Source organism: Mauremys reevesii, linkage group 1 (assembly GCF_016161935.1).
Source record: "Mauremys reevesii isolate NIE-2019 linkage group 1, ASM1616193v1, whole genome shotgun sequence".
NCBI classification, from domain to species: Eukaryota; Metazoa; Chordata; order Testudines; family Geoemydidae; genus Mauremys; species Mauremys reevesii.
Window position 1 is genome coordinate 160,339,150 of NC_052623.1, and position 21,674 is coordinate 160,360,823.

The following is a 21,674-nucleotide window of genomic DNA, read 5'->3' on the forward strand; positions in this document are numbered from 1 at the left end:
ATAGCTGGGGAGCCCCTGTGGAAAGAGTCTGTTGCCCTGGATCAGAGGCCAGTCGCAGAGATTTTTTTTCTTAACTGACTAAGACTAACCAAACACTAACTATACTAGGAAAAAACTAAACTATTTCTAATTATGTTTCTCTAGGTTTGTGAGAGATGCTGGGACACTGCCATGGAGCTCTGTCTCAGACCAAGGATGGTGGAGAAGGAACTGAGGGGGTCAGGTTGTGTGCGCACTAGATGAGGCGCCAATGGTGCTGCAAGATGACTACTGCACACATGAGTCCCGAATGGAAACTTCTCCTCAAAATGTCTGATCAAAGGCGCCGGGATGCACTGACACCTGAAGTGGAGCCTCCACAGGGACAGCATTTGAAGAAGAAAGTATCTCCATTTTACAGATGAAAAAATTGAGCCACAATGCCGTTTTGGTGACCTTCCACCTCAGTCTGGCCTCATATTTCTAGCTAAATATGGAAGGAGGCACTGCTCTCCAGTCCACCTAAGGTGGAGCATCTATAGGAACACTACTCAAAGAAGAAGAGAAGGTTACTCACGCCGTGCAGTAACTGAGGTTCTTTGAGATGTGTCCCCCTATGGGTGCTCCACCTTAGATGCGTCTGTGTCCCTGCGCCTAGGAGCAGAGATTTTTGGTAGCAGTGCCCATTGGGCCACATATGCACCCCATCCCACAACATGAGTGGTGGCTATATAGAACTGTGCAGTCCAACCGCTATCAGTTCTTCTCTACTGCAGAGTCCATGTTTGAACTCGAAAGCAACGGGGCAGAGGGTGGGTAGTGGAGAACCCATAGGGACACACATCTCAAAGAACCTCAGTTATTGCAGAGTGAGTAACCTTCTCTTCTTCTTTGAGGAGTGTCCCTATAGATGCTCCACCTTAGGTGACTGTAGAGCAGTCCCCCTAGTTGGAAGGCTGGGGCTTCAGATTTGGCTTTGTTACTGATGATAGGACAGTCAGCCAGCCTTAACAGAGCCTCTGATGCCAAGTCCTGCTCAATTGCGTAGTGCACTGACAGCCAGGATGCTGCTCTACAAATCTCTGGTATTGGTACATTGTTCAGGAAAGCTACAATAGAAGGCCAATGCCGTACGAACATCTAGCATGTGGAAAAGGGCCTCTTGTTTATTTCCTTGTGGCTTAGAGAAGAAAGATGGAAGGTGGATAGGTTGGTTCAGATGGAATGAAGATGGCACCTTGGGTGGGGGTCTTAATGTGACATTATCTTTGAAGAAGACCCTGTAGGACGGGTACGCCAGAAGGGTTCCAATTTTCCCCATGCTACAAGCAGGTGTGATGGCTACATGAAAGGCCATCTTCATTGATAGATGAATGTAGGAACAAGGAGTTCTTGACTTCAATTGGAATCGAGAGAGTTTTGCTTAGACTATGCCTGTGCAAGGCATATACTGTCTGAAGCCAGACTTGAAGACATTGCATATGTGGTCTGGCATGTTTTACCACAAAGGTGGTCATGGCCACATGCCCTAGGAGTTGTAAAACAGGTTCTGACTGGCTCGTACTGTAGCAATCAAATTTGCTAGGTTAGTGAATCTGTGTGCTGGTAAGGTGGCTTTGGCCTCCAGTGTGTTGAGGTAGGCCCCCTTGAATTCTAGGTGTTGTACTGGTGTCACTGTTGATTTTTTGAGCGTTTATTTCTAGACCAAGTTGTGAGAAAAGGTCCACAATCATCTGCGTAGCCATGACTGCGTTGTCTTGAGAGGTGGCTTTGATTAGACAATCATCCAATTATGGGAATATCATAATTCTGTGCTTTCTGATGTGTACCACCAGGACTTTGGAGAATACTCTGGGTGCTGTAGACAGGCCAAAAGGTAGTACCTTGTACTGGTAGTGATCTGGCCCCAGGATGAATTTTAGGAATTTCCTGTGGGAAGGATGTGTAGTAACATGGAAATACACATCTTGGAGGCCAGGGGCCAAGAACCAGTCCTCCTGGTTCAGTACTGGAATTATTGTTGAGAGTGTGACCATCCTGAATTGTAATTTGACAAATTTGTTGAATTTTCTTAAGTCTAGAATGGGTCTCCAGCCCCTGTTCTTTTTTGGGATTAAGAAGTAGCTGGAATAAAATCCTTTCCCTCTGCATTGGGTTGTAACAGGTTCTATCGCACCCAAATGCAGCAGATGGTTTATTCCCTCCTGTAGTAGGTGCTCATGAGAGAGGCCCCTGAAAATGGAGGGGATGGGAGGTAGGAGGGAGAGAAATGGAACCAAGAAACCTTCATGGATAAGTTTTCAAGACCCACGTGTCCAAGGTGATAGTCTGCCATGCTGTATAGAATGGGATAGGAGAGTAACTGGCATTCTTCGAGATGTGTTGCTCATGTCTATTCCACAGTAGGTGTGCTTGCTCGCCACGTGCACCGGTGCCGGAAATTTTCCCTCAGCAGTACCTGTAGGGGGAGCGCTGCTGCGACCCCTGGAGTGGCGCCACTATAGTGCACTATAAGGAGAGCTGCGCGCTCCCTGCACCCTCAGTTCCCTCTTGCCAGACCAACTCCGACAGAGGGGAAGGAGGGCGGGACGTGGAACAGACATGAGCAACACATCTCGAAGAACGCCAATTACGGAACAGGTAACTGTCCTTTCTTCTTCAAGTGCTTGCTCATGTGTATTCCACAGTAGGTGACTGCAAGCTGTGTCTGATGGAGGTGAGTAGGAGTTCACAGATTCCCTGGCTGAAGCACAGCCCTACCGAAAACAGCATCATCCCTGGTGTGGGAGATGATCGCATAGTGTGACGTGAACGTGTGTACTGAGGACGAGGTAGCGGCTTTACAGATATCCTGGATAGGGACATGGGCCACAAAGGCAGCTGACGAGGCCTGAGCCCTTGTCGAGTGAGCCCTTACAATAGGTGGTGCGGGAACCCCTGCTAGGTCGTAGCATGTGTGGATACACAATGTAATCCACCGGGAAAGCCTCTGGGTGGAGATCAGTTGGCCCCTCATGCGCTCGGCCAAAGCAACAAAGAGTTGCAAAAACCTGTGGAACGACTTAGTCCACTCCAGATAAAAGGCCAGAGCTCTGCATACGTCGAGCGTATGGAGGCGGCGTTCTTCATTAGAGGTATGCGGCTTAGGGCAGAGAACAGGTAGGAAGATGTCCTGGCTCATGTGAAAAACAGAGACCACCTTAGGTGTGGATGGAGCTGAACCTTGTCTTTGTGAAAGACAGTGTAACGGGGGGTCGCAGGTCAAGGCACTGAGCTCCGAGACCTGCCGGGCTGAGGTGATGGCCACGAGGAAGGCTAACTTCCAGGAAAGGTGAGACAACGAGCATGTGGCCAGGGGTTCGAACGGGAGCCCCGTAAGGCAGAATAGCACCAAATTTAGGTCTCACTGAGGGACAGGGGTTCTAACATAAGGGAAGGACCAGTCCAGCCCCTTGAGGAAATGCCCGGTCATGGCATGGGAGAAAACCGAGCAGCCCTGCCCCGGCGGATGGAACACTGAAATAGCCACCAGGTGCACTCTGACAGAGGAAGGGGCCAGGCTTTGAGTCCTAAGGTGAAGCAGGTACTCAAGGATAAGTTGGAGTGGGGCAGTCATTGGGGAAACACCCCGCTCTCCCACCCACCTGGAGAACCAGTACCACTTTGCCAGGTAGGCTCAGCGCATGGGTGGCCTCCTACTTTTGAGGAGGACACGCCTGATCTTCTCCGAACACATTCTCTCCTCCACATCTAGCCACTGATCAGCCACGCTGTCAGATGGAGGCTGGCCAGACTGGGGTGGAGGAGGCAGCCCCGGTCCTGGGAGAGTAGGTCCAGGTGGAGTGGCAACAGCCGGGGAGGGCCACGAGTAAGCCTAGAAGGGTCCCATACCAATGATGCCGGGACCAAGCTGAGGCGATCAAAAGGACGCATGCCTTGTTCGTTTTTACTTTCTCCAGGACCTTGGCAATGAAGGGAAACGGGAAAAGCGTAAAGGAGTTGACCCGACCATGACAGGAGGAAGGCGTCCGAGATCGCGTTCCTCCCCACACCCGCCCTGAAGCAGAACCTGTGGCAACGGCGGTTCTGTCGGGTCACAAACAAGTTTACTTGGGGAGTGCCCCACGCTTGGAAGAGCTGATGAGTGACTTCTGGGTGGAGCAACCACTCGTGTTGGGAGAAGAAAACCTTGCTCAAGCAAATCGGCCTGCGTGTTGTTGACACCTGGCAGTTGGAAAGCCTTCAGGAAGATGTTGTGGGCTACACAGAAGTCCCAGAGGCTTAGGGCTTCCTGGCAGAGGGCCGAAGACCTCGCCCCGTGGCAGTGTTGTCCGTGAATACTCTGACCACCTTGCCGCGTAGCTATGAGCTGAATGCCACACAGGCTAAGCATATTGCCCTGAGTTCCCTGATGTTTATGTGAAGGGACAGCAATCCGGTCGACCACAAACCTTGGGTCTGGGATGAACTGCAGCAAAGCTGGAGTGAGTAGTTCCGATGCATCATCACTGGTGGCAAGAAGGAACTGAGGGTAGTGGGAGCGCACAGCTCCCCTTATAGCGCGCTATCACGGCACCACTCCAGGGGTGGCAACAGTGCTCCCCCTACAGGTTCTGCTGAGGGAAAAACTTCCAGCACCAGTGCACGTAGCAAGCACGCACACCTACTGTGGAATAGACATGAGCAAGCACTCGAAGAACAACTGGTCGCCAAACTGATGGACACTGGTTGATAGTTGCAAAGAATCCTGTGGCACCTTATAGACTAACAGACGTTTTGTAGCATGAGCTTTCGTGGGTGAATGCCCACTTCGTTGGATGCAAGAGTGGAAATTTCCAGGGGCAGGTATATATATGCAAGCAAGAAGCAAGCTAGAGATAACGAGGTTAGATCAATCAAGGAGGATGAGGCCCTGTTCTAGCAGTTGAGGTGTGAAAACCAAGGGAGGAGAAACTGGTTCTGTAGTTGGCAAGCCATTCACAGTCTTTGTTTAATCCTAAACTGATGGTGTCAAATTTGCAAATGAACTGAAGCTCAGCAGTTTCTCTTAGAAGTCTGGTCCTAAAGTTTTTTTGCTGGAGGATGGCCACCTTAAGATCTACTATTGTGTGGCCAGGGAGGTTGAAGTGTTCTCCTACAGGTTTTTGTATATTGCCATTCCTAATATCTGATTTGTGTCCATTTATCCTTTTCCTTAGAGACTGTCCAGTTTGGCCAATGTACATAGCAGAAGGGCATTGCTGGCATATGATGGCATATATTACATTGGTGGATGTGCAGGTGAATGAACCGGTGATGGTGTGGCTGATCTGGTTAGGTCCTGTGATGGTGTTGCTGGTGTAGATATGTGGGCAGAGTTGGCATCGAGGTTTGTTGCATGGATTGGTTCCTGAGCTAGAGTTACTATGATGCGGTGTGCAGTTACTGGTGAGAATATGCTTCAGGTTGGCAGGTTGTCTGTGGTCGAGGATTGGCCTGCCACCCAAGAAAGAAACCAACAGGACTCCACTGGCCATCACATACAGTCCCCAGCTAAAGCCCCTCCAACGCATCATCAGGGATCTACAACCCATCCTGGACAATGATCCCACACTTTCACAGGCCTTGGGTATCTGCCAGACAATCTTGGATGGGTCTAAAAGGGCTTCATTGATAGGAAGCGCTATCTTGGCAGATGTGGAGGTTTGCAGTATGTCCAGCAACTTGTGCTGTGATTCACTTCTTCCAATGGGATCTGGAGAGTCTGCAATTTTTTGGAATAGCTCTTGAAATTGTTTGAAGCCATCTACTGATGTTGGGGGTGTGGGGGGAGAGAGAGAGAGAGAGAGAGTGTGGCATAATCGTCTTGTCTGGTGAAGATAAGAAGATGTAGGTCGGAGGTGTAGTTTCCTCTATTCTCCCCTGCTCCTCAAAAGATTGTCCTTCAGGCTGAGATCTGGATACTGAGGAGGATAAGGAGTGTCTAGGTCTTTCCTTCTGAGTACTCTCCCTCTGGGAAACTGTTGTGTAAAAGCAACCCATGAATCCCAGCAAGGCCATTGCATGGGCACAGGCATGGGGGGGGGGGCATCTATGGGGTGCCCATACCAAGGCCCTGAATCACATCTGGTCTCCTGGTATCTAGTATGTGTGTGCGGTTCACACTGTGTAGAATACAGAACTTCATCATCTTCACTTGAGAAGGAGCAAGCAGTCCCAGATGGTGATAGTGAACAATGTGGTACTGGTTGAACTCTGGAGGGAGAGGTGTGTACCGCTGGGAGCTCAGTGCGAAGCAGGGGTGATTCCAGAGTCTCAGAGATGACCAGGTCTTTTGGGAATCTAAATTCCTGCAGCACCGGCATCAACATTGGTACCATCGGAGACACATGCATCAATGCCAATACTGTTGGCGCTGACAGTGCCAAGATGACTATGCACTCTGTCGATTGTGAGATAGGTGGTGGAAAAGTTCTTGTCAGTGCCAAAGTGCTTGGTACTGTGTGTTTAGGTGATGTACTCTGTGCTGTCTTTGCCTCTGTCACCTGATAGTGCAGTCTTGTCTAGTCCAGCCTTCTTGGGGTTCTTGGACTTATTGGCAGTGTTAGTACTGGAGATCCCAGGGGAGTCAAAGGTACTGTGCTTAGTACCTGATGGAGTGGAGGCTCCCAACCTTGTCAGGGAACTCTCTGGGATAGTTCTTTGGTAGGCAAACTTGTGGCCCTTTTCTTACTCTCTTTTTGAGAGTCTGCTGCCTTTCTCTTCATGGATAGTGGAGAGTGTGAGGCGGCAGATGTCGGTGATCGCTACTCTGGAGAAATGCCAGGGCTGGGGTCTGAGATTGGCTGCAGCAAACTCTCCATCATAAAAAGTTTCAGATTCAATTCACGGGCTTTTCGGGCCCGAGTTTTGAGCTTGAGACAGTGGGTGCATTTTTGTGGGAAGTGCAATTCTCCCAAGCAACAAATGCACCGGGAGTGCCCATTGCTCATGGAGATGGCCTCCCAGCAGGAGAGGCACCTTTTGAACCCGGGGTATCCTGGCATAACCCCATGTAGGGATAACTCCTGTGAAGGGAAGAATTTAGGGAAACACCAATCTGACCTAAAGGGTAACGAGGAAGAAAAAAAAATTTTTTTTTAAACAAGGAGATAAAGGGAAAGAAAATGGAAGCAACTATTAACGAGCTAAATTTAAAAAAAAAATTATAAAGGGCACTAAAGGCACTTGCCTAGAAAGGGCTCTGCAAGGACTCCATTTCTGGCCAAGGGGGGTTGCAAAGGAACTGATGGTGGTTGGTCTAAACAGCGCTATATAGCTGCCGCTCACAATGTGAGACGGAGGAGAAGGAGCTCATGTGCAGTCCAACAGGCACTGCTACCGAAAATCTCAGATCCTAGGTACAGGGACACATACACACCTAAGGTGAAGCACCCATAGGGACACTACTCGAAGAAGAATCTATTCTTGCATGTTTAACTGCCATTTCAAATTTAAGACATATTAAAACAGGTTTAAGATTTTCTACTAAAACCTCTCCCTTCTCTGAAAACTTTACAATACTTCCAAAATCTATATTCTCTCTCCTCCTCTTCATGTATCCACTTCCTGTAATTCCAGTTGTTTCTTCCTTTAATATTTCCATATCTATCCTTTTCTCATTATGACCACTGCTCAAAACATGTCTACATCCAGTCATCCTCTTATCTTGATTCTTATAACTTTCAATTATTTTTTACCATTCCAATATGCTACTAATGTTAGTTTTCTTACATACCATTTGAATACCACATTTTATTCTTAAGAACATAAGAATGATCATACTGGGTCAGACCAATGGTCCATTTAGCCCAGTATCCTGTCTTCCAATAGTAGCCAATGCCAGATGCTTCAGAGGGAATGAACAGACTATATTTATATCAAGTGATCCATCCCCTGTCATCCACTCACAGTTTCTGGCAATTAGAGGCTGACGAGATCCAGAGCATGGGATTGCATCCCTGATAATATTGGTTAATAGCCATTGACAGACCTGTCCTCCATGAACTTATCTAATTCTCTTTTGAACCCAGTTATAGTTTTAGCCTTCACAATATCACCCTGGCAATGAGTTCCACTGGTTGACTTTGCATTGTGTGAAGTAGTACTTCCTTTTATTTGTTTTAAACCTGCAGCCTATTAATTCTTCCATCCTTCCAATCTCTTGTTGTATAAAATTAAAGCTCCTTTTCATCACCTAGAAAGGTTTACATAATCTGTCTTCCACTTACATCTTTGCTCTCATTATTTCTTCTACCCTCAATTTCCCATGCTTTCTTCCTCCTCCCACTGAACACTTGCCTTCCTCCTTCCTTCGAATCCTTCTTCCATTCTTAGATCTCTGCCTTCTAGACTGTCACCAACTACTCCTGGAACAACCACCTTGGCTTCCTCAGAGACATTCCTTCTCTGCCCTCCTTAAAATAAATCCAGCTTTCCTATGCCTTGTGCTTATCTGATCTAACTAAGACTAAGACTAATCTCTTCAGGATGGTGAGAGTATTTATGTTCCGGAAAACTTTTATAGCACTAAGAAACAACTTTATTTTAATATAGATTTTTGCTATTTAATTTCTTAAATGTGGTGCTAAATATTGTGAGGCACCACTCATTAATGTAACAAGGACTAATAAAAGGTTCACATTTTATACTGCTTTATAAATAACACGTTAGGAAAGGTCAATAAAAAATAAAATAAAGGATAATGAAATTATAAAGTATTTAAATAAAGGGTTTCATAAGCCAAATTTTCATTTATTTTCTTGGGAATTAGATCAACATGTTTTTTCAAATCCTTAGATACTTGGAGGTTTCTATTTTCTAACCCAAATGTATTAAGTAATGACTACTAGGTTAGTGTCATTCCACTATTTTATTATGGAATGGAAAGAATGAGGAACATTTCAAAGTTCTTGCTACATGTGTCTTGGGTTTACTATTTAAATTCCACTGTCCCATATATTTACTAGAGGAGAATATTTACCTTGAAGGGTATCAGTTAACTGCTACTCCATCTCCATAAAATTATAGATTCAGTATCTTTTTTTGGAATGGCAAAATGTTACAGACTTCTCCACTACAGAAGTTATAAAAAAGGGGAAGGTGGGAATAGAAGGAATAAATGCACTTACTAATCAAACTTGTACACCGGACCCTCGCTAGAACGCAGAGTTTTGGATCCATGCGTGGTTCCACATTAATGTGGGGACCATGTTATAGCAGGGACCGTGTTACCATGGATTCCAATGAAGGTAATTAAATTTGGGATCCATGCACGGTTCCGCGCTATAAGTGAATATTTTGTTACTGTACTGAGACACATGATTGTGAGGACTAAGCAGTCTTGTAATGACCAATGTTCATCTTACCAGTTAAAGTGGAGGTTTCAGTAAAATTTGTATGATTCTGAAGGGCCACATTCTAAAGTAGCAGCTTTCTCAGAGTTTCATCATATCTTCAGGTGTGTCTCTTTCTGTTTTATCTGATAGTTTATGCTTGGGGAAACCATGTAGATGTCTTCACTTGTAAATGCAGTGAGGAGAAGAACTGTACATTTTCCCTACTGTTATAGGCTACTCGCATTTCATATCTGATGGTGATAGAGAGACAAATCAACATGGCTCTATAAATTTACATTGTGCCTCTCTGAGCTCCTATAATTATTTGAATAAGTCGAATTAAATGGATAAAGGAGAACCAGAAGATATAATTTGGTAAAATCCTTTTGAAAGTTCATATTAAGTCCCTCACAGAAGGCTGTTTCACATGGAAACTATGTTGTCACAGAATGAGAGATGATGTTCTGTTCTTAGTAAGAAACTAGTCAAGACAGAGAAAACAGAAAATAGGAATAAATCATTAATTTTCAATGTGTAAAGAGGTTAATAGGGAGTCTGTCCAAAGGAATCTTTTTCAGACTAATGTAATTTCATACCACTATTAACGGACCTGAAAATGAGTGCGAACAGTATGGTGGCAAAATCTGCAGATAAGTTATGTAAACTAGTCAACACTACAGAAGAACATGAGGAACTTAACAAGGTCCTAACAACAGCCTGGATGACCCCATCATGCCTGATTCTGACACAGAGAGGACGCCCCACATTTGCATCTCCCCCGCCTATGTGGAAGGGGAGGAGGAAGAGAGATTTGGTATTTGGAAGCAGATCCATAGCCCATTCCACTGAGAAGGGCTCCAACATCATCTCCTCTAAATGGTGTCAAGTATCAGAGGGGTAGCCGTGTTAGTCTGGTTCTGTAAAAGCAGCAAAGAATCCTGTGGCACCTTATAGACTAACAGACGTTTTTGCAGCATGAGCTTTCGTGGGTGAATACCCACTTCTTCGGATGCAAGAAGTGGGTATTCACCCACGAAAGCTCATGCTGCAAAAACGTCTGTTAGTCTATAAGGTGCCACAGGATTCTTTGCTGCTTCCTCTAAATGGAACATTTGAGGAGGACCTCTAAAAAGAATCCTATCAGAGCTGTCCTCCCCATAGCCTCCTTCTGTGGATTTCGGTGGATGAGGAGGATACTGGACAAGACAATGACAGATAAAAGTTCAGCAAAGACAACTCTGAGGTAATGCAAACTGAAAAGAACAATTTGAGCTAATCATGCACACTGATTGGCTCTAAATTAACTGAAGCCACCATTATACAAGGCCCTGGTGAGACCTCATCTAGAATACTGTTTACAGTTCTGGTCTCCCATGTTTAAGAAGGATAAATTCAAACTGGAACAGGTACAAAGAAGGGCGACTAGGATGATCTGAGGAATGGAAAATCTGTCTTATGAAAAGAGATTCAAAGAACGTGGCTTGTTTAGCCTAAACAAAAGAAGGCTGAGGGGAGATATGATTGCTCTCTATAAATATATCAGAGGGATAAATACTAGGGAAGGAGAGGAATTATTTAAGATCAGTACCAATGTGGACACAAGAACAAATGGATATAAACTGGACACTAGGAAGTTTAGACTTGAAATTAGAACAAGGTTTCTAATCAGAGGAGTGAAATTCTGGAACAGCCTTCCAAGGGGAGCAGTGGGGGCAAAAGACATATCTGGCTTCAAGACTAAGCTTGATAAGTTTATGGAAGGGATGGTATGATGGGATATTCTAATTTTGGCAATTAATTGATCTTTTGACTATTAGCGGTAAATATGCCCAATGGCCTGTGACGGGAAGTTAGATGGGGTGGAATCTGAGTTACTACAGAGAATTCTTCCCTGGGTGTCTGGCTGGTGAGTCTTGCCCACATGCTCAAGGTTTAGCTGATCACCATATTTGGTGTCAGGAAGGAATTTTCCTCCAGGGCAGATTGGCAGAGGCCCTGGAGGTTTTTCACCTTCCTCTGCAGCGTGGGGCACAGGTCACTTGCTGGAGAATTCTCTGCACCTTGAAGTCTTTAAACCATGATTTGAGGACTTCAATAGCTCAGACAGAGGTTAGGGTTTATTACAGGAGTGGGTGGGTGAGATTCTGTGACCTGCGTTGTGCAGGAGGTCAGACTAGATGATCATAATGGTCCCTTCTGACCTTAAAGTCTATGATTCTATGTCTATGAGGAAAGACTGAGTCTTCATTGTGTATAACTAAAGAAACATATCTGTTCATTATGTAGTGGTGGTAAAAACAAATTGTTAGGTTTTATTAAGAAAGGGATAATATAAGAAAAAACATAATATAGTGTCTTTATATAAATTGGCTGTACATCCTCATTTGTAATACTGCAATCAATTCTAGACAGCAAAAATATAATTCAATTAAAAAAAGGATAGAGCAGAAATAGAGAAGGTTCACAGAAGAGCAACAATGATGATTAGAGGCATGGAAAGAGTTCCTTGTATGAACAAGACCATCTATGTAGTTTAGACAGGAGATCAACATGTGAGCTGAATCGGGTATATAAAATGCTTAATGGTATACAGGTCAATAATGTGCTCCTATTTACTCTCATAATAAACTAAGAAAGTGGATACCCAATGATATTAACTCAAGGCATAACTACCTTGTGGGATTCATTGGTGCAAGATATGGCTAAAAGAGAGATTTGTAGGATTCAATAAAGAAACAGATATAAACAATGTCATCTGCAGTAAGACTAAATACGGCAGATAGTTATAAGAGATATAAAACCTCATTCTTCAGGGTATAAACCAAGCATTAGTTGTCTGGGGTCATGAAGAAACTTCTCCTATGGAATTATTGGTGCATAATTATTCCTTATAGGACTTTTTGTTTATTAAACTACACCTTCCTCTGAAGCATTTAGTACTGGCCACAGTTAGACAGACAGATAGATGTGGACCACTGACCTGATCCAGTATGACTAGTAGCAGTACCGGTAGTAGTACCAGTACTTTCTATCAGGGGCGGCTCTACAAATTTGGCCGCCCCAAGCAATCATGCCCGGGAGGTGCCCCCGAGCCGCGGAAGCAGCGGACCTCCTGCGGCGCGACTGCGGAGGCTGGTCGCGCGCGCTCGCTGACAGCTGGAGCTCGCGGCGCCGTTCGCTGGTCTGCGCTCGGTTGAGGTTGCAGTCGCAGTGCCTGCGGAGAGGTCCAGCAGCCCGCAGCAGCGAGCAGCGCGAAGGGTCATGCCCTCGCGGGCGTCCGGCCCTCCCGGCGCCGTAGACCCGCAGGCACGGTAGCGGCGGCAAGCCCGCCGCCCCTGCTGCCCCGCCGCCCCCTCGGGGGCCAGGGGCCGGCCGCCCCCGCCGCCCCTTATACAACCATCCATGTTTTTGTGTTCATACACAGCAAAGTTTAAAAAAAAAAAAAAAAAAGGTATTTCTCCTGCCCAAGGCAGGGTAGCGAGCAAAATACAATGGAATATGCCTCCATCTGCACACTGCCTGTTAAAGGAGGAGTTAACATGGTACCAGCTGCAAGGAAGCTGCTCACCCCTTTATTTCAACTGGACGTAGAGGCCATTGTCCTATTCCAGCAGATTGAATTCCAGGCTCCTTGCTGCACAAGATAGCAGATACACACCTAGGAACCAACAAGGAAAAATTCAGAAGGAAATAATAATTTGGTCAATAGCTTATCAGCTGGAAATGAATTTTTTTCCCCAGAAAACAGAGTAATAAAAACAAGGGTTACTAAAAAAAATGTAATGGTAAGATGCTTTTTCTACCATTTCTATTGGTGGGGGAAGGACATATTAAAAAAAAAAAAAGAATAAACTGCCTAGTCTTTATTGTTGACTTGCCCTCATCTTACAACCTCCAACATTGCTTTTGCTAGTGCAGGGGTCGGCAATCTTTCAGAAGTGGTGTGCAGAGTCTTCATTTATTCACTCTAATTGAAGGTTTTGCGTGCCAGTAATACATTTTAACCTTTTTAGAAGGTCTCTTTCTATAAGTCTATAATATATAACTAAACTATTGTATGTAAAGTAAATAAGGTTTCAAAATGTTTAAGAAGCTTCATTTAAAATTAAATTAAAATGCTGAGACCCATGGACCGTTGGCCAGGACCCAGGCAGTGTGAGTGCCACTGAAAATCAGCTCGCGTGCTGCCTTCGGCACCTGTGCCATAGGTTGCCTACCCCTGTGCTAGTGCTTGCAAAAGAAAGCAAATATTGTGACTGCTGATCTTCTTTCCACTGTATGAGGAACCTTTGTATTTTACTCTCTGGATCAACATCCATTTGCTTGGGCAACACAAGGCAAAATAAATCCAAAATAAATCTAGTGATGGCAAATCGGAACAACTGCGTACTGTCTTAAAGAAAGCTCTTCCATATCAAATCAAAACACAGAGTCAAGAACTATTAATCAGCTTTTTTGATATCCTTAATTGTACTCTCTCAAAATACTACATGAAAAAATATGCAGAATATAATGTTAGGAATTATTCATCCCATATGCAGAGAGCTAGTAGGTTGTATTATAAGTTTACAAAGCAGTTTAAAAAGCCTTCTTTAAATTAGCACTTAATATTGAATTATGTTTGACATTTCAAAACTAGCATTTAAAACGATCATAAAACTGATGCAGAAATTATGAAAATGTACTCAGAAAATATGGTTCCTGAAAACACTATTGAAAAATGGCAGTTAACCCAGGAGCAAAATTTATGGTCAACAAAACTCTCAGGGGAATGGTCAAGATGCTAACGCCATACAGAGGTCAAGCAGTGAAACAACAGCTTAATTCTCTAATACACAGTTGCAATTTAAAATAAATGTATTATTTATTATTTTATGTAATATGTATTCAGTTATTCAAGACTCCATATTTCTAATCATATAGCATTTTTTCTAAAATGTAGCTAGAATGAAAAAAGACAAACCCCACAACTAAATTTTGGAAACTGAATTGGAAATGGTTGGATTTGAGATCTAGAACTTCAGTTGTGTTCAGTGTAGAACCAATACCTCAAAGGGCCAGTTTTTTATTCCTGGGATAAACTATAATGAGGACACAGTGGCTCATAGTACATTCTCCCTTATCCACCAAAGCCCCACCTCCCCCAAGCAGCTGGACACCCCTTGTTTTCTGCAACTCCTCACTGTTGTCTTTGTGGAGAGAGATCCTGTGGCCTCAGTACTGCAACTGCATGCAGTATGTCTGGGGATTACTATATTAGTTTTATGAATGTTATTGGTACATGTTATATGTATTGTTGTGGGCTAGAGATTGTATTCTACTCTATGGGGGAGGGTTAACACTGCTCCTCTAGGAATTAAAAACAGTCCCTTGACCCTCCCTCATGTAAGACACCAAGTGTGAGCAGAAAAAGGTGCTTAAGGAGGACAAAACCTAGGTGGAAGGGTACTGCTGAAGTGTGGAGACTGGGGCCTGGTCTACACTACGCGTTTAAACCGGTTTTAGGAGCATTAAACTGATTCAACGCCACACCCGTCCACACTAAGAGGCCCTTTATATCGATATAAAGGGCTCTTTAAACCGGTTTCTGTACTCCTCCCCAACGAGAGGAGTAGCGCTAATATCGGTATTGCCATATCGGATTAGGGTTAGTGTGGCCGCAAGTCGACGGTATTGGCCTCCGGGCGGTATCCCACAGTGCACCACTGGCCACTCTGGACAGCAATCTGAACTTGGATGCACTGGCCAGGTAGACAGGAAAAGCCCCACGGACTTTTGAATATAATTTCCTGTTTGCCCAGCGTGGAGCTCCGATCAGCACGACTGGCGATGCAGTCCGAAAACAAAATCCAAAAAGAGCTCCAGCATGAACCGTACAGATGTGATCGCTGTATGGGCAGGCAAATCTGTTCTATCAGAGCTCCATTACAGAAGATGAAAGTCCAAAGTATTTTTAAAAAAATCTCCAGACAGACGCCATAGCAGAGACTCAGCACGCTGCTGCATGACAAGTGTAACGGAAAGCCAAAGAATCAAATGGACACTCATGGAGGGAGGGAGGGGGGACCGAGGACGCAAGCTATCCCACAGTTCCTGCAGTCTCCGAAAAGTATTTGCATTCTTGGCTGAGCTCCCAATACCTGTAGGGTCAAACACATTGTCCGCGGTGGTTCAGGGCATAGCTCGTCAATGTACCCCCACCCCCCGCCCCCAGAAGGAAAAGGGAAAAAAATCGTCTCTTGACTCTTTTAAATGTCACCCTATGTGTACTGAATGCTGCTGGTAGACGCGATGCTGCAGCACTGTACTGTAGCATCCTCGCCCCCCCAACTTGGTGGCTGATGGTACAATATGGCTGATATCTGTCGTCATCATCAGCCTTGTGGCAGATGGTGTAGTGCAATAGGACTGCTATCCGTCCTCGTCATCAGCCCATGAGTGCTCCTGACTGGCCTCCCGGTCATTCCCACTAGACGGTACAGAACGACTGGTAACCATCTTCATCATAGCAACAGGGGGCTGAGCTCCATCAGCCCCCGCCCTTCATGTGTAAAGAAAAGATTCTGTACTGCCTGGACTATCATAGCAGCAGGATGCTGGGCTCCTCTCCCCCACACTGCTTAATGTCCTGCCTGGACTATCATAGCAGCTGGAGGCTGCCTTCCCCTCATTTCATTTCACTAACAAGTCACTGTTTCTTATTCCTGCATTCTTTATTACTTCAGCACACAAATGGGGGGGACACTGCAACGGTAGCCCAGGAAGGCTGGGGGAGGAGGGAAGCAACAGGTGGGGTTGTTGCAGGAGCATCCCGTGAATGGCATGCAGCTCATCATTCCTGCATGATCTGACATGGAGCGGCTGTGCTCTCTAGTTCTCTGATACACTGGATCTCTAGTACACTTGCCCCGTATTCTAGGCAGGACTGATTCTATTTTTAGATACCATAAAGGAGGGATTGACTCGGGGAGTCATTCCCATTTTTGTCTTTTGTGCCCCCGGCTGATCTCAGCCAGGGGCACCTATGACAGCAGCAGAAGGTATAGTGCAATAGGACTGGTAACCGTCATCTCATTGCCAATTTACAATGGCATGGTAGATGGTACAGAACGGCTGCTAACCATCTCTGCTGTCATGCAAAAGCAAATGAATGCTGCTGTGTAGCGCTGCTGAATTGCCTCTGTCCGCGGCATCTAGTACACATACGGTGACAGTGACAAAAGGCAAAACAGGCTCCATGGTTGCCACGCTATGGCGTCTGCCAGGGCAATCCAGGGAAAAAGGGCGCAAAATGATTGTCTGCCGTTGCTTTCCAGGAGGAAGGAATGACTGACGACATTTACCCAGAACCACCCGCGACAATGATTTTTGCCCCCATCAGGCACTGGGATCTCAACCCAGAATTCCAAGGGGCGGGGGAGACTGCGGGAACTATGGGATAGCTACGGAATAGCTACCCACAGTGCAACACTCCAGAAATCGACGCTAGCCTCGGACCGTGGACACACACCACCGAATTAAGGTGCTTAGTGTGGCCATGTGCACTCGATTTTATACAATCTGTTTTACTAAACCGGTTTATGTAAATTCGGAATAATCCCGTAGTGTAGATGTACCCTGGATGGGACAGGATGCTGTGGGAGAAAATTGTGTTAATATATGGATGGGAGGGAATCACATGGGATTGTGGTTGTGCAGTCCTCCCCATGAAGATACTTGAGGCATTAGCAGATGACTATGTTTTCCTCCAGAAGACATCAGATGAGAAAATGATGCAGGGAGAGTTGGAGGAGGTTTGCATGTGCTGTTCTCTTAAGGATCTTTTTGGAGATAGAAGGGGTGGGGGAAAAAGAAGACTGCAGTGCCACAGGAAATCATGGGGCCTCCATAGGTTGGGACAGTGTGAAGCCTGGGCTTGAGTCTAATTTTGCTGAGGTTTTTTAAAACTAATTTTATTCCTCGTGTAGCCCTAGAAATAAGGCAAGATTTAAAGAGGGTAAAAAGAGAGAAGGTATGAACACTCATACAGCACAGATTTAGCTGTTGAGAAGAAAATTAGAGGAAACAAAGGACATAAAGAGAAGAAATTCTTTAATTGCCTAAACACCAATGCTAGGACCCTGGTAACAAAAGGATTTGCTCATTTTTTTAGCATAAATTCAGTCTGGTTGGTATTACTGAAACCTGGTGGTGATTAGAATGTTAAAATCAATGCATCAGACGAAGTGGGTATTCACCCACGAAAGCTCATGCTTCAAAACGTCAGTTAGTCTATAAGGTGCCACAAGACTCTTTGCTGCTTTTAAAAAAATCAATGGTTACACCCTATTTTAAAAGGATAAAGTGAGCAAAAGGGGAGAGGGAGTGGCGCACTAGGTCAAAAATAACATTACCTGTTTCTGAATCACTGACAAATTAGAAGAAAATGATCCTGAATATTTATGGATCAATGTCCTAACACAGTGTTTCCCAAACTTGGGATGCCGCTTGTGTAGGGAAAGCCCCTGGCAGGATGGGATGGGCCAGTTTGTTTACCTGCCGCATCCGCAGGTTCGGCCAATCATGGCTCCCACTGGCCGCGGTTCGCTGCTCCAGGCCAATGGGGGCTGCTGAAAGTGGTGGCCGCTGAAAGTGGTGGCCAGCACATCCCTCGGCCCGTGCCGCTTCCAGCAGCTCCCATTGGCCTGGAGCAGCGAACCGTGGCCACTGGGAGCTGTGATTGACCGGACCTGCGGACACGGCAAGTAAACAAACCAGCCCGGCCCGCCAGGGGCTTTCCCTACACAAGCAGCGTCCCAAGTTTGGGAAACACTGTACTAACAGATAAAGCACAAGATAGGGTATTAGTTGGTGTCTACTACAGACCAGCAAAATACACTAGGGAACAGGATGACCAGCTCCTTACACACTTACCTATAATATATAGGGGAAAATGCTACATGATCATGAAAGACTTCAATTTGAGTGACATATTCTGGATGTCTCATGCTGCCAGCAATAAAATATCCTGATTTCTCACAATTTCCTAATTCAAAAAGTGTTGCATCCAACATGGGGAAACTCTATATAAGACCTCATCTTAACATATAAAAAGGAGCTGGTCACCGAAGTAAAAATTAATGGTAGCTAAGATACAAGTGATCATGTCTTGATTATTCTGTTTGCACACTAAATATGTAAAGTCCAGACCAGTAATATATATACACGTGGTACTTTAAAAGGGCCAATTTCACAAAATGTAACACACTTATGAGGAAAGTCAGGTGGGAGGAGGAATTTAATCAGAGAAATGTGAATGATAATTGGGAATCATTAAGAACACCATACTAAATGCCCAAAATCTCACAACTGAGGAAGAATGCATATTAGTTAACAAAAAAACCCTACCTGATTTAGAGAGGACGTGAAGGCGCGCGCACACACACACACATATATATAATATAAAAATGGAAAAAAGGAGAAGTTGATAGTAGTTAATATAAATCAGAGGCTAGGAATGGTAGAATATTGGTAAGGAAAGCAAGGGGATACAAGGAGATATCTATGACTGGAAGAGTTAAGAACAGTATGGAGTTTTTTAAAGCGTATTAGTAACTACAAGAATCCTAACAATAGTATTGGCCCAGTACTAGATAAAAATGGTAGATTTATCAGTGGTAATGCAGAAAAGGCAGAGGTGTTCAATATATATTTTTGTTCTGTATATAGGGGAAAAAAGATGAGGTAGTTATATCATATGATAACATTCTTTCCATTCCACTAGTATCTCAGGAGGATGTTAAACAGCAGCTACTGAAGTTGGACACTTGAATCAGCAGGCCCACATAACTTGTATCCAAGAGTTTTAAAAGAACTGGCTGAGGAGCTCACTGGAACGTTAATGTTGATTTTCAATAAGTATTGGAACGCTGAGGAAGTTGCAGAATACTGGAAGAAAGCTCATGTTGTTCCAATATTTTAAAATCGTAAACAAGATTACCCATGTAATTACAGACCTCTCAGCCTGACATTGATCCAGGGCAAGATAATGGATGAGCTGATATGGGTCTTGATTAATAAAGAAGGGTAATCAATGTAAATCAACATGGATTTATGGAAAATAGATCCTGTCAAACTAACTTGGTATTTTTTTTGATGATACTACAAGTTTGGTTGATAAAGGTGTGTTGAAGTCATGTACTTAGAATTCTGTAATGCATTTGTCTTGGTATTACATGACATTTTGATTAAGAAACTAGAATGACATAAAATTAACATGGAATACATTAAATGGATTAAAAGCTGGCTAGCTGACAGGTCACAAGTAGGTGTGTTTCTCATAGGGTCCTGCAGGGATTGGTTTTTGGTCCTATGCTATTTAACACTTTTATCAGTGATCAGGAAGAAAATAAAATCACCACCAATAAACTCTGGAGATGACACAAAAATTAGAGTGATGAATAATGAAGAGAACAGGTCACTGATACAGAGTGATCTGGATCGCTTGGTAAACTGGGCGCAAGCAAACAATGTGCATTTTAATACAGCCAAATCTAAATGTATACAACTAGGAACAAAGAATATAGGTCATACTTACAAGAGGGGGATTCTATCCTGGGAAGCAGCAACTCTGAAAAAGAACTGGGGGTCCTGGTGGATAATCACCATAACATGAGCTTCCAGTGAGATACTGTGGCCAAAAGGATTAATGCGATCCTCAGATGCATGAACAGGGGAATCTTGAGCAGAAATAGAGAGGTTATTTTACCTCATGTATGGCACTGGTGAGACTGTATCCAGTTCTGGTGTCCACAATTCAAAAAGGATGTTGATAAACTGGAAAGTGTTCAGAGAGTCATGAGAATTATTAAAGGATTAGAAAATACCGTATGTGGTATAGTGATAGACTCAAGGAGCTCAATCTATTTTGCTTAACAAAGAAGGTTAAGGGGTGACTTGATTAGTCTGTAAGTACCTAAAAGGGGAACAAATATGTGATAATGGGTTCTTCAAATTAGTTGGGAAAAGTATAACACAATCCAATAGCAGAAGTTGAATCTAGACAAATTCAGATGGGAAATAAGAACATTTTTTTTTTAAAACAGTGACAGTAATTTACCATTGGAACAATTTACAAGCGTCATGGTGGCTCCTTTATCACTGGCAATTTGTAAAACAAGATTGGATTTTTTCTAAAAGCTGTGCTCTAAGACAGCAGTTCTCAGCTAGGGGTCTGAGGCCCCTTGGGGGGCTCTGAACAGATTTCAGGAGGTTCGCCAAGTAGGGTCAATGTTAGACTCTCTGGGGCCCAGAGCAGAAAGCCGAAGCTCCATCGTGCGGGGCTGAAGCCTGGGGCCCTGAACCTCGCCACCCACAGCTCAAGCCTGAGCCTGAGCAATTTAGCTTTGTGGGGGCCCTGCTTGATGGCCCTGTTTTTTATATGCAGAAAAACAGTTGTTGAGGCAGTGGTGAGCAGTGGAGTTTTTACAGCATGTTGGGAGGGAGGAGGCGGCCTCAGAAAAAAAAGCTTGAGAACCCTTGCTCTCAGACATATTTTGGGCAAGTTCTAAGGCACATACTATACAGGAGGTCAGACTAGATGATCACAATGGCCACGGAACCAATGAAAGCCAAAATGGAGACTATTTTAGCTTGATACGGTCAGAAAGGGTACAGTAACTTGGCAAGTGCAAAATACTGCATATCCCTATAGGTTAGGAAGTCAAAATCAAAGGCAGTTTGCTTTTGTCACTTGAAAAAGGCAAAGCACCACTGAGGTTTTGCTAAAAACCAAAACAAGGTAACCTGAGCCCAGAGGCCCAATTCTATAAAAGAAAGCACACAAAATAATAGCCTAGCATCTTAACAGAAGAATTTACATTGCACATTCATTCTCTCAATGCCTACTAAATGCTCTATTAAAAACATGAAGACCTGTGCACACCTTAACAGATGCATACATTAAACAATATCTTTAAATCAATGAACTTACTAATGCAATAATATAGCAACATAGTGTACAAGAGTGTACTGTGTCACAGGGACTCACTTATTCCACTGCGGTTGCAGTGATTACTTGTCTCTGACTTACCTAAACACTACTGAGAATATACTACAGTTGTTCTGTGTTTGTTGTTTACAGGATAGCTAAAAATATTGTAATCTTTGTTTGAAGGATATTCATATGTGTCTATGGGATTTCCTGAGCATCAGCTTGCAAAAAGAGCTTGTCTATAGGGAAATTGACTAACATATCTAGAGCCGAATAATGATTCCACCATAGCTATGCTGGAGTGACTTTGCAGCATGGCCATTCTATTCCAGAGTGTCACTTTTATTCCATAATAGTATGCCCACACC

The 21,674-nt window shown here is 44.3% G+C and overlaps 1 protein-coding gene across 11 annotated transcripts in view; it reads right to left on the reverse strand.

Moving 5' to 3' along the window:
- Positions 1–21,674, reverse strand: part of PKNOX1 (PBX/knotted 1 homeobox 1) — a 72,994-nt gene that overhangs the window by 41,280 nt on the left and 10,040 nt on the right. For 8 of the 11 annotated variants that reach the window (XM_039539535.1, XM_039539527.1, XM_039539531.1 and 5 more), the window contains one exon: positions 12,904–12,993. The exons of 1 other annotated variant lie outside the window; for it this stretch is intronic. The gene's annotated coding sequence lies outside the window, so the exon portion shown is untranslated. Of the gene's footprint in view, positions 1–7,189; positions 7,355–12,903; positions 12,994–19,911; positions 20,054–21,674 lie in introns of all 11 variants that reach the window. 2 more of the 11 variants (XM_039539506.1, XM_039539487.1) reach the window with 2 other exon arrangements.